Below are 13,628 nucleotides of genomic sequence, written 5' to 3'. Positions count from 1 at the left end.
TATACTGAACCATTTTTGCTACTTTTTGAGAGCACTATTCATTTCCCTTTGGAATTTTTCCTTCTTTGCTCTCTCCCTTCCTCTCTCCCTACCTCCTCTTTTCTTTTTCTTCTTTATTTCCTTACTTACCAAGATGAAGTAACAGGGACCAAATTTACTTTCATGCCAGAAACCAAAAACAGTTAAAATACATGAAAAGATGCTTTGCAAGACACAGTAAATCAGGCAAGGAAGAGCAGTGATCCCTGAGAGGCAGGAAAGAAAGTGGGATGAGCCCTATGATGACCTTAGCTTACTGCTTTGAGAGAATTTCCAGGTCATAGCACAGAGAAGGGCACCAACACAGAACCTAGCAGTCTCCCAGGATGGAGGGGAATATTCTGGAGTCCCAGGAGACTAATGCAGCTAGAATTCTGAGGGAAGAGTATTGTAAAGGAGGGAATTTCAAAGAAAGAAAACTTAGGAGATCTGCAGAGGGTTCACCTTGAATATTCAGCTAAGTACTGATGGGCAAATGCAAGAGAGGAAACTACCCAAAGCCAGTAACAGAAACAACTGAAAGGATTAGAGGGAGCAGAAGCTAATACTGGGCTAAAAATAGTGTTTGTCATACCAGCCAGACTGGAAAACCACAAGATTCTTGAAGTATTGGATAGACTACATATTCTGGGTGATAAATAGGTATTAATAAACTTAAAATAATTCAAATCATATGAAGTATGTTTTCTTATCACAATGGATTTAAAATAACTCTATGGAATACTTTAAGGTCCATATGTCAAAAAATAAACCATAGAGGAAATTTAAAGGACACAACATATCAAAATTAGTGGCTGGATACAGTGACTCATGCCTATAATCTCAGCTACTTAGGAGTCTGAGGAGGGAGGATTGCTTGAGACCAGGAGCTCAAGACCAGCCTAGGCAACATAGTGAGGTCCCATCTCTAAAACAATAATTTAAAAAATTATCTGGGTGTGGTGGCAGGTGCCTGCAGTTCTAGCTACTGGAGAAGCTGAGATAGAAGGCTCACTTGAGCCCAGGAGTTCAAGGCTGCAGTGAACTATGATTGTGCCACTCTTTTTTTTTTTTTTTTTTCTGAGAAGGAGTTTTGCTTTTGTTGCCCAGGCTGGAGTGCAACAGCGTGATCTCAGCTCACCACAACCTCTGCCTTCCGGGTTCAGGTGATACTTCTGCCTCAGCCTCCCAAGTAGCTGGGATTATAGGCATGTGCCACCATGCCCACCTAGCTTTGCATGTTTAGTAGAGAGAGGGTTTCTCCATGTTGGTCAGGCTGGTCTCAAACTCCCGACCTCAGGTGATCTGCCCAAAGTCCTGGGTCACTCTTAAAAGTTACTCTTAAAAAATATTGTGGGATGCTGCTAAAGAAGTACTTAGAAGGAAATGTATAGCACCAAATGTCTACTAGAAAAGAAGAAAAGCCTCAAATCAGTGACTTAACATCTACCCTAAGGAATGAGAAAGGAAGAGCAAATAAGTAATAAAAAACAGAGTAGAACTAATGAAATAGAAAGCAGAAAATAAATGGATATACATGTGTCAAAACTTTTTGTTTTCTTTTTATAAAAACAAACAAAAATTGACATATGTATATCCATTTATTGAGATATAAATGATATAAACTATATATTTAAAGTATAAATTGTATACTTTAAATATATGCAGTTTATTTTATATCATTTATATCTCAATGAAGCTTTTAAATGTTTTTAAAAGTATCTTGTAGGAGGAGAAAGTGAGTGAGTGAGTGTGTGCTAGAACTTTCCAGAGACTGGGGATCTCTTATGAGCTTGTCATTTTAATTCACAGTGCCCCTACCTAGAGGTAAATGTGTCTCCTTTGGTGGCCTGAATCTGATGATCCTATTAGTATCTCCTAATCTTAAGGGGAGAAGCCAGGGTTTTGAGAGATGAATGGAGATCTTCACCTCTCTTACGCTGCCTAACTCATAGAGCAGCTGGAATTGCTCCAACAAGAATTCCAAGTCCTTCTGAACTCCAACTTTACTCTCATTGTCCTCATCTTGATTAATGGCATCACAGTATATCCAATTCCCCAAGCTTACCTTCAGCTCTTATTATCCTCTCGCTTTCCATAACTCACTGAGTCCTGTCAATTAGGCCTCAGAAATCTCTCTCAAATCTATTTCCTCCTCTGTATGTTGACTTCCACTATTTTAAAATGTTCTCCATAGTTTTATTAGTTTCCATGCCAATGAATGCCTCAAAGAATCATTAGAAATATTTTTCCTAAGATACATATCAGATTACTTTAAAGTATTAACCTCCCTCCCCCACCCCTCCACCACATTACTGACATGATGAGGCTCAATTTCCTTACTAGGCCTTATAATGCCCTTCACAATCCAGCCTTTACCCTGTTTCAGCATCCCCTCCATACCTTATTATATTCCAGCTCCAGACATTCTGTTTAATCATCCCAAACATATTAGGTTGGGCTTTTTTTTTTTTTTTTTTTTTTTGGTATTTTTGCCTTTGTATCATTCTACCTGGTGTTTCCTCTATCTCTTTTCCACATGGCAGTCTCCTACATATTACATACAATTTACTTAAAATATCATATTTCTGATAAAGTCTTCCCCATCTTCCCCGTAAAAATGGCCTTCTTTTGTTTGACTCCCAAATGGTTTTGCTCCAGTGGTACTGAGAACAGTACAAATTAGGTGTTAACTAACTGCCACCTGGGGCAGTGGAGTTGGACTGAGAGAAATGACTAAAATGCTGTTATAAAAAGGAGACAGTCAGAAGAGAGAGGAACTGCTTAGTTTGGATGCTGCAGTATTCCCCTTTCTTGGAGCCACTTAGAGACTAAGAACATTTTTAGAAATATAGCAATAAAATATGAACAGCCATTTTTCTTAGAGTAGACATAAGAAGAAAGAGCTATGTTCTGGGTATTTAGAGGTTTGCAATTATTAACCCACCCACTGGGAAAGAATTGATTTGCTTAATGGCAAAGCAAGCTGTGCCATTCAAAGGAGACTGTAACTGGTATTTTAAGTCAGGGCTCATGTACCAGGGACAAGAAGGAGATCAGTCATTTCCTTACACTGCCTGGTGTGGCTAAATACTAATTGAAAACTCATGTACATTGGTTTTTGCTAGTATGGGCATTATGATTCATTTGAATCAAGATCCATCACTACATGGAAAAAAAGCATTCTGGCATTAAGAAATGAAAGTCAGGTTTCTTAATTCATGTCCGCTAAAATGATCTTGCAACTGTTGTATCTGGTTTGTTTGATAAAGAAAAGAATTTTTAAATATCTTAGGGTAATAAACCTTTAAAACTTGACCCTATAGATAATACTTATACTTCCAGTATCAAAAGGCTCTGGTAAATAATTTTTAAGTGAAATGTTGTCATAACAATTTGGAAAGTTTTTCTCATGATGTATTTGCTATCTGCCTTTTCCCAGAACTGTTAGTTTTAAATTAACAGCTATATCTCTTAAGCCCTTTTCCCAGTACATATATTGCCCTGCCTTCAGCTTATTTTTCTTTTACCTAGAGCTTAAATGAGTTTCCAAAATGAATACATTTTTCATTATTTTATTTTGAGAAAGACCTCTCAAATCATTACTATAGAAGAGTAAATAATATTTAATTTCCTGAACCATTAACTATAATATAACATAGACATGAACATATTAAAGGGCTTGAGTCATTTTCTGGTATTTTCTGTATGTTTTCTTTGGTTTCTGCTTCCACAATGGGAGGAATCTTTATTTTCATTCTAATTCCAACAACATTGTATTACCTTTAAGAGGGAGGACTTTTTAAATTCTCTAGATTTTCTTCATTTTAGAATGTTTAGAATGAGCACTTTTGTAAATGTGGGTTCTTATTAATAAAAAAAAATTGAACCTGTTGAAAATTAGAGATTTCTATTCTTAGTGATATGCAGGACTACTTTATTTGGGCAAATCCTTATGCTGAAAACACTTTCTTGAAGAAAGGTGAATATATTTCTTAAAAGATCTCTTAAATCTTAAAAAAAAATTATTAAAACTGGCTAATGAGATATTAAGGGGTTCCAAGGCTAAAATCTAAGGGAAAATGGGAAATTAGAGCAAAGAGTAAAACACTCAAGCTTATTTTGCAATGAAATACTTACTTCGGAATGTCTCAAACTTTAGTTTTAGTAGATTCTGAATATAAAAAAGGCAAAATGTAAAGCTCAGGATCACATGAAATAAGTTTATTAGGAGACCCTTGTACCAAGGAAATAATGACTACAAAGGGACATGAAGGAGCTTGTGGATGAAAAATAGTCTATATTTGAAAACATGGAGATAATCTCAAATTCGATGAAAAAATAACTCACACAAGGAGCTAAAGAATCTCAAGCAGGGTGAATGCTAAATAAACAAAAAAAAACAAACAAAAAACAAAACATACATAGCCATGTCATTGTCAAACTGCTAAAAGCCAAGAATGAAGGGAAAATCCGAGAAGCAACAAAAAGAAAAAGGACACATTACATACAGGGAACCAACAAAGGTGATTATCAACTGACTTCTCGTAAAAAAACAATGGAGGTCAGAAGACATTTTCACATTTTCAGAATGCTAAACAAATATATCTGTCAAGACAGAATCCAATACCAGTGAAACTATTCTTTTAAAATGAAGATTTTAAAAAAGATACACACACACACACACACACACACACACACACACACACGCACACACACACACACACACACACACACAAACTGAAGATAATTCTTTTCCAGTAGATATATACTATAAAAAGTGGTAAAGGTACTTTTTTACCTACAGGAAAATTATACCAGATGGTAATTTGGATCTTCTGGAAGGAACAAAGAACAACTGAAATGGCAACTATGTAGGTAAAGTAACATATAAATTAATTAGTACAGGATATTGGATTGTATCATTTGATTTCCTGAGCCACCAAACACAAGATAATAATGAACGTATTAAAATCGTTGACTAGGATTCTGTATGCTTTTTTAAAAAGTTTCCATTTCCATCATGAGAAACATTTATTTTTAGCTCATACAAACAACATCATATAACTTTTAATAGGTAGAGCTTTTCTATTTTCTAATTTCTCACATTTTATTTTATTTTGCTGTTTCTAGTTACTTTATTAAGGAGTTGTTAATAAAATAGCATAATGTGGTGCTGCTTTTGCAAATTCAGTAAGTATATCACACAAAAGGAAACACCTCCCCTGCCCCCCACCAACACACATAAAGATCTTGTGGGGAAAGATGTGTGTGTCTGTGTGTGTGTGTGTGTGTGTGTGTGTGTGTGTGTGTATTTCTTGGCCAAAGACATTTCTTCTGCCCAATCCCTTTTGGTTGTGCACCTGCAATTTAATCTTGCACTGTAATAACTCAGGTTTGCCTAATCTGATTATACTTGACTAAAAATGAAAAGCAGTGTCTCTATGATATATTGAAATATTTGTAAGAAAAAACTGTCTAGCCTTCCAGCAGATTGCAACAATTTAATGCAGGGTTTCTTAGCCTTGTCACTGTTGACATTTTGGCTGCATAATTCTTTGTTGTTGGGGGAATGTCTTGTGTATTATAGGATTTTAGCATCATCCCTGGTTTTTACCCACTAGATGCTAATTTCTCACCTTTTAGAAAAAAAAAAATTATATTGCTTTTCTTAATGCATTTAAAAGACAGATGATGCAAAACAACACAAAAATTATTTCTCTGTAATTTTGGAATTTAAATCTACATAGATGTAATATATATGGCAAAATAGCACAAAGAAGGTAGATGAGGTCAATGAAACTATATTGTTGCAAATTTTCTATATGCTACTTGAAGTAATTCAATATTAGCTATAAGTAGATTGAGATAAACTAAAAATGCATATTATAATCACTAGACCAATTATTAAAAAATAATACAAAGAAATATAACTAAAAAAACCATTAGAGGATTATCCTGGAATACTAAAAATTATTTCATTAATATAAAAGGGGTCAGGAAAAGAAGAAAAAAAATGAACAAAAACCAGATAAGACAAATAATGAGACAATAGACCAGGTACAGTGGCTCCCACTTATAATCCAGTGCTTTGGGAGGCCAAGGTGGGAGGATTGCTTGAGGCCAGGAGATTGAGACAAGCCTGGTTGTCATAGCACGACTCTATCTCTACCAATAGTAATAAGGAGAATATAAACAGTAAAAGGACAGCCATATAATCAAACCTATAGATAATTACATTAAATACAAGTAGACTAAATAATCATAAGACAGAGGATATCAGGCTGGATTTTAAAAAGCAAGGCCCAACTATATGTAATGTAAGAAACATGAGTGAAATGCACCTGCACCTTTATTTTTACTCTTTTTTTTTTTTTGATAGGGTCTCACTCTGTCACCCAGCTAGAATACAGTAGTACAATATAGCACATTGCAGCCTCTGAACTCCTGGGCCCAAGCAATCCTCCCACCTCAGCCTCCCAAGTAACTGAGACTACAGGCATGGTCCACCAAGTCCAACTAATTTTTAATTTTTTATAGAGATCAAGTCTCATTATGTTGCTCAGGCTAGTCTCAGAGTTCTGGCCTCAGGCTATACTCTCTCAGCTTCCCAAAGTGCTGGGATTATAGCCATGAATCACAGCAGTTGTCCCAGAAATGCACTTTAAATATAGAAAGAGAAATAGATTCAGAGTAAAAAGATGAGAAAATTATACAATGCAAAGAGTAAGTATAACAAAGCTGGAATGGCTTACTCATATATATTTTAATTTTCTGCATCTTTATTTGCCAAAACTTATATAAAGCTATGCATTTTAAATAAGTGCATTTCTTTATGTTGACATTATACCTCATGAAGTTGATTTTAAAATAAGTAACACATAGGTTAACAGCAGATTCTGTGCAGTGGAAGAGAGAAAACCGGAAGACCATTCAGAAGACCTTCTCTAGCAGGCAGCAAGAAAAAAGACAAACAGATTAAAAATATAAAGGAAAAGTTAAGAGACATGGACGTTAGAGTGAGCATTCTGAGATTAATTGGAATTTTAGATTAAGAAGGAAAAAAACGGGCATGAGGCAAAGACAATTTTAAAAAGGTGACACCATGTGAAAATTTCCGGAACTGATAAAAGATACCAATTTAAAAGTTCAAGAATCCCAGTGAATCTTAAGTAGCATAAATTTTTTAAATCTACACTTAGATATATAATACTAAAGACAAGACCAAAATTTAAAATCAGACAGAGATTACCTCTACGCAGGAGCAGTTAGATGTACAACTGGCTTCTTAATCAAGTCAGTGGAAACTAAAGGATAGTGAAGGAATATTTTTCACGTTTTGTAAGAAAGTAATTGCCAACCTAGAATTGTATTTCCTGGTATGAGGTTGAAATAGACACTTAATGATGAAAAAGACTGAGTTCAACTCTAAAAAAACTCTAAATAAATTATTTAAAAAGTTCTTTAGGCAGAAGGAGAATGATTCTCAGAGGGAAACCTGAAGGAGTAAGAGACAAATAAATTGATATATATGTAGGTAAAAATAAACATTGCCCAAATATAATAATAATCATAATATTTCATGATGTTTTAAAAATAATTAAAATACAAAACAATGGTAATGTATAAATCCAAAGTGAGCAAAAGGAGTTAAAATATTCTAATGTTCTGTTCTGAGGATGAAGATATTGGTTAACTTTACACTTTGATATGTGAAGTATGCATGTGGAATTTCTAGGAAAATCAATACAGGAATAGAAACAGAGAACATAGCTCAAATCTAGTAGATGAAAAAAAAAGATATAAGTATTTAATCCAAAAAAAAAGAAAGTAAGTGAAACAAAATGTTAGTCCTATCAGATAAATAAAAAGCCCAACACAAAATATTGAATTTAAACCAAAATATATTCATAAGTCAGGCTGTGGATATATAACCTAGGACATAGTACTTAATATAATTTGCTTCCTAATTCTTTGACCAAAATGCTTGGACCTGAAGAAATTCATAAATGAATTTTATAATATATTCTGAACAATTCTGGTGTACTTAGTTGGTTATTGGTTGACTTGCTTTAGGGGTTGACTCTAATTTGAAATCAAGTTTTTGGTGTTTAAGAAAAGTAAATGGGTATTATTCAATCCCTAATGGCAAAGAAAAAAGAAGAAAGAATGAAGCTGAGAAAATAACAATGAGTAATTTTGGCTGGATACCATCATGGTAAGTCACAAAGTCTAAACCTTTGTTTTCATTCTGTGTTGCAAATATTAGTTATCTTGGGATTATGGATGAAAAATACACAGAAAGTAAGCAACTTGCCCAAGGCATTACTGTTCAGTTGATCTCGGATTAGGATGCAGGGCTTGTTTCTCCACTCAGATGCTTGTGTTGCCTAACCTTTTGTCAGGAACCTGTGGTCACAGGCATATTTTTGGAAGGCAATGTATACCTCCAACAAAACCAGGTCCTCTTAGAAAACATGTTTTCTTCTCTTTCCTGCCTTTCACCTCCTTCTAATTCTATTTTTTCCTATATCAATTTTTCCCACTTCATCTTTCTCTAATTCTTATGATTTAAATCTGCATATACATGATACCACCTGCAGCATTTCCTTCTGGCCTAATAAAATGCTGTCTCCTCCATCATACAAAGCAGCATTTTGGGCACAAATAGATTCTGGACTAGCGAGAAGCACTTGTACAGTAACTCAATACTATTCACTATGGCTTTGCAAGATTATGTTGATTCAAGAGATAGTTCACAATTCTCAAATATTTGTAAGATGAACTGGTTTTCAATTTACTTTAAATCTGCATATGGTGGCACCCATACTGTTCTGGCAGAAGAGAATGGGGCATACCAGGTCACAGCCCCATCTGGTGTCCAGATTCATCCCTGCTGTGGACAGAGACATCAGGCTGTCACAGACTGATGCCAGTTGACACTTGCATCACCCCACCAGGTTCCCTTGCTGAGAACAAGACTCATGAGGCATCCTTCTGATTATGAGTCCCATGAGATATGCCTGTGGGGAGAGATGAATCTAATCCTATATTTCTTATTTGCCTACTGAAGAATAGGAGGGACTGAAATTTCTTAATTTCAGTGATTTTTCAAATACATGAGCCAATGTAATTCCTCTGAGGAGCTGGGAGGACAAAACATGGGAAAAGAAGCCAACGTAGTCAAGGGCAAATTTTGCCCTTGACTCACATGTCAAATTGATGGTTAATATGCAGAAGTCATTTAAGTGGAATGAAACATTTAATTTCAGAATATATAAAAAATATGAGGATAATTTTTAAAAGCAGGAAAATAAGTCTTATGCTAATCATTTTTCTTCTACTTTCAGAATCTGAAAATTTTTTTGTAGCATTATTAAATGGTATATGCTTGGGCTTTACTGCTTAATCATTCCATTTTCCCTGGAACTCTCACTCTGAACCATTCTAGTGGTGCACTGGAATTTTAAGCATGTGAGGTAGATAATCCAGAAGCTTAGTTCTGTTTGCTTTCTCCGATACTTCAGAAAGCAATTACAGACATATCTGGCACAGAGGTAGGTTAGATAAGATGGTCATAGCCTCACTTGAAGGGAAACAAACTTGCCGAAAGTGGAGAAAACAAACCTCTTGAGAGTGCACAAACTGCATCTGCAGCTTTGGTTAGAACATCCTGCAACAAAGAGGATGAAGAGCAGAAGGGAAAATCCCCAAATTTGTACAAGCACAGAAACCCGTGATTAGTGTCCTTGGGTTGACCTGTGCTCATTATAATAGTAAAAAACACACCCCTGGGTAGAGAATTAAGATGCTAATAAGGCATGCCATATATGTGATAGCATGTAACAGCAATTGCACACACACACCCAGGAGACCACCTGCAACATGCTTAAGCCAACAGCCAGGCTCATTTCCACCCTCTTATAATAATCACATAAGCTTCCCATAAAGGGGATTTTCCAGTGTCAGAGGGGACTATCTCATTCTCAAGCAACCAACTCTGATCTAGCTTTCAGAGTGTCCTTTGGCTTTGCAATAAATGTCTGTGCCTGCTCTTACTTTGGACTCACTCTCAAATTCTTTCGTGAGGGTCAAGAACATGAAGCAGGCCACTGACAACAGCACCACCCACAACCCAGAGCCCTTCACACTTGGGCAGAATGCAGGATTTCTCCACCTTTGTATCTTGCTCTGAGACAATAAATGGGGCTCGTACCTGGGAGCAATGAAAAAAACATGGAAAGAGAAGTGACGGGAGGCTTTTGAGTTGGAACAGGATAGGACCCTCTTAAATCTGGAAGGGGAAAATAAACCAGTAACTTTTCTTTCTTTTTTTTTTTTTTTGAGATGTAGTTTTGCTTTTGTTACCCAGGCTGGAGTGCAATGACATGATCTCGGCTCACTGCAACCTCCGCCTCCTGGGTTCAGGCAATTCTCCTGCCTCAGCCTCCTGAGTAGCTGGGATTACAAGCACGTGCCACCATGCCCAGCTAATTTTTTGTATTTTTAGTAGAGACGGGGTTTCACCATGTTGACCAGGATGGTCTAGATCTCTTTTTTTTTTTTTTTTTTTTTTTTGAGACGGAGTTTCACTCTTGTTACCCAGGCTGGAGTGCAATGGCGCGATCTCGGCTCCCTGCAACCTCCGCCTCCTGGGCTCAAGCAATTCTCCTGCCTCAGCCTCCTGAGTAGCTGGGATTACAGGCATGTGCCACCATGCCCAGCTAATTTTTTGTATTTTTAGTAGAGACGGGGTTTCACCATGTCGACCAGGATGGTCTCGATCTCTCGACCTCGTGATCCACCCGCCTCGGCCTCCCAAAGTGCTGGGATTACAGGCTTGAGCCACCGCGCCCGGCCTGGTCTAGATCTCTTGACCTCGTGATCCACCCTCCTTGGCCTCCCAAAGTGCTGGGATTACAGGCTTGAGCCACCGTGCCCGGCCCAAAACAGTAACTTTTCTTATTCCATTGATGGTATTAGATCTCAGGTCTAGAAAACAGAAGGTGCTATCTGTGATCTAGAACTGGACAACTTTGAAATTTTCCAATCTCTATCCATGAACCCCTTTACCCCCTCCCTACTGCTAATGTCAACAAGAAGAAGGAGGGCTTGCCAGAACTTCTGTCAAATGCTCAAAATTCCAGGAGGTGTGTTTCTTGGCATGTTGGTTTCTAGAATTTAATTCCTGTTGGCAGCGGTTTCTCAGCAGTGCCTGGGGGTTGAAGGCTTAGGGAAAAGACTGGGCTTGTTTAATAACTTGCTGGCTCTGAGGAGCTAGTGCCAGAGCTGTGTAATCACATCCCCATGCTGCTGTGAGAAAGGAGGCTTTGCTTTGGTCTCAGTGACACAGGTCAGCACTCTTGTCCGCTCCATCCTCAGACTCAGCTCCATCAACTACAGATGTAGCGATAGAGTCTATTTTAAAATCTGGAGTTTAATGAACAAAATGTTGGAGGAGAAATGTAAAGTTGCAAGCAGAAGTAAAGAGAAGTTGCCATTGAGCTGAATTTCATCTCCTTGGGCAACAAGTGTTACTGGGAGACTAAACTGATTCAGCTGAGTGTATATTGGGGCGATGGGGTTGAGATGAGTTCGTTTACAAATCTTGATGGTCACATGCCCTCAGACTCAGCTCCTGGGGAAATCATATTTCTAACCATTGTACAATGAAGGTATGTGTAACCTATGGAGAAAACAAATAGGACGTATGTATGCAAGCACCACCTATATGCTAATAAGCTTATTAAATTTTACTTCCTCAAATGTTCTATGAAAAACCTGAGCAGCAACCCTATACTACCACTGCAATCTTCTTCTCCTGCTACAGGCTCTTTGGGGGTTGGAACCCATGCCTTTTCTTCTATGTCTCCTAAGCACCAATGTATAATACTTATGGTGAAAATGAACAAAATCTGAAGTTGGATTTGTTGGGAGGAGGCAGTGAGAGACCATAGAAAGTTTTTTTCTTTCTGTAATTAGAAAATTATGACCAGGTGCAGTGGCTCATGCCTATAATCCAGGCTTCCCCAAACTACGGCCCCCTGAGGCCATTTATCCGCCCCCCCTCCCGCCACAATTCAGGAAGAGGCACCTCTTTCATTGGTGGTCAGTGAGAGGAGCACAGTATGTGGTGGCCCTCCAACGGTCTGAGGGACAGTGAACTGGCCCCCTGTGTAAAAAGTTTGGGGACGCCTGCTATAATCCTAGCACTTTGGGAGGATTGCTTGACCTCTGGAGTTTGAGACCAGCCTGAGCAAGACGGTGAGAACTTGTCTTAACAAAAAACATATTTTTTAATTAGTTGGGCATGGGGGCACATTCCTATAGTCCAAATGACTCAGGAGGCTGAGGTGGGAGGATCCTTTGCACTCAGGAGTTCAAGGCAGCAGTGAACTATGATCACATCGCTGCGCTCCAGCCTGGGTGACAAAGTGAGACCCTATCTCAAAAAAGAGAAAAAAAAAAAAAAAAAAAAGGAAAGAAAGAAAGAAAAGAATTGTCAGCATTGGTGAAATGTTTGTTATTGCAGAATATTTTTAATAATGAAAGAAATCAGAGAACTTTCAGAAGATAACTGGAATTGTGAAAATTTCCTATTTTGATATGTATGATGGTTAATTCCTTGTGTCAACTTGCCTAGGTTTCAGTGCCCAGATGTTTGCTCAAACATTGGTCTAGATGTTGCTGTAAAGATATATTTTAGATCTGATGCATATTTCAATCAGCAGACTTTGAGTAAAGCCGATTTCCTTTTGTGATGTGGGTGGGCCTCATCCAAACAATTGAAGGCCTTAAGAGAAACAACTGAAATCACCTGAGAAAGAAGGAATTTTGTCTCCTGTCTACCTTCCCACTCAAACTGCAATATCAACTCTTCTCTGAGTCTCCAGCCTGCTGGGCTGCCCTACAAATTATAGATTTACCAGCTTCCCTTTCCCCTTCCCTTCCTTTTCCCTCTCCTCCCTCTCCCTCTCCCTTTCTCTCCATCCTACTGGTTCTGTTTAGCTGAGGAACTCTAATACAATATGTAACAGTTACCTTTTGAGAACGTAATTGGGAATTGACAATGAACGTGTTGGATGTCAGTGCTGCTCTTGAGCTCTTGAAGTATTACGACTAAGACTGTTGAAGTATTAAGACTAAGACTACTGAAGTATTAAGACTAAGACTGTTGAAGTATTAATTTAAGACTAGGAACAAGTCCTAAAAGGAAATGTGGGAGGCACCTGGACATTTAATCTCCCTGATGGAGTACACATGAAAACCCTTCTAATGTAATCACGCTGGATCTCATTTTTAGCCACTGACCTTCTTTAAAGGGGAAGATTAAAAATGCGCCACACTTGGTCTGCTGACTGATTAGCTGGTAAGGCAAAAGTGGCATTTAATCAGAGGGACATGTCCAAACAAGTAGCAAATCTTTTTTCCCTTGACAGTCTAGATTCAGTCAATAATTAAATTTGTATTGAATGCTGACTATATTTAGAGTACTGAATCAGCTGTTGTTGGGACTGAAAGCAAAGTAAAAGGCATTGCATCCCATCAAGCCTATATACTAACAGGATAGATTCACACGTAGGTGACAAATCAATTACAGTATTTCATAA

This window comes from Saimiri boliviensis, chromosome 10 (assembly GCF_048565385.1).
Source record: "Saimiri boliviensis isolate mSaiBol1 chromosome 10, mSaiBol1.pri, whole genome shotgun sequence".
Lineage (NCBI taxonomy): Eukaryota > Metazoa > Chordata > Mammalia > Primates > Cebidae > Saimiri > Saimiri boliviensis.
The sequence above is the reverse complement of the archived record's forward strand: the minus strand, read 5'-3'. Positions refer to the sequence as shown.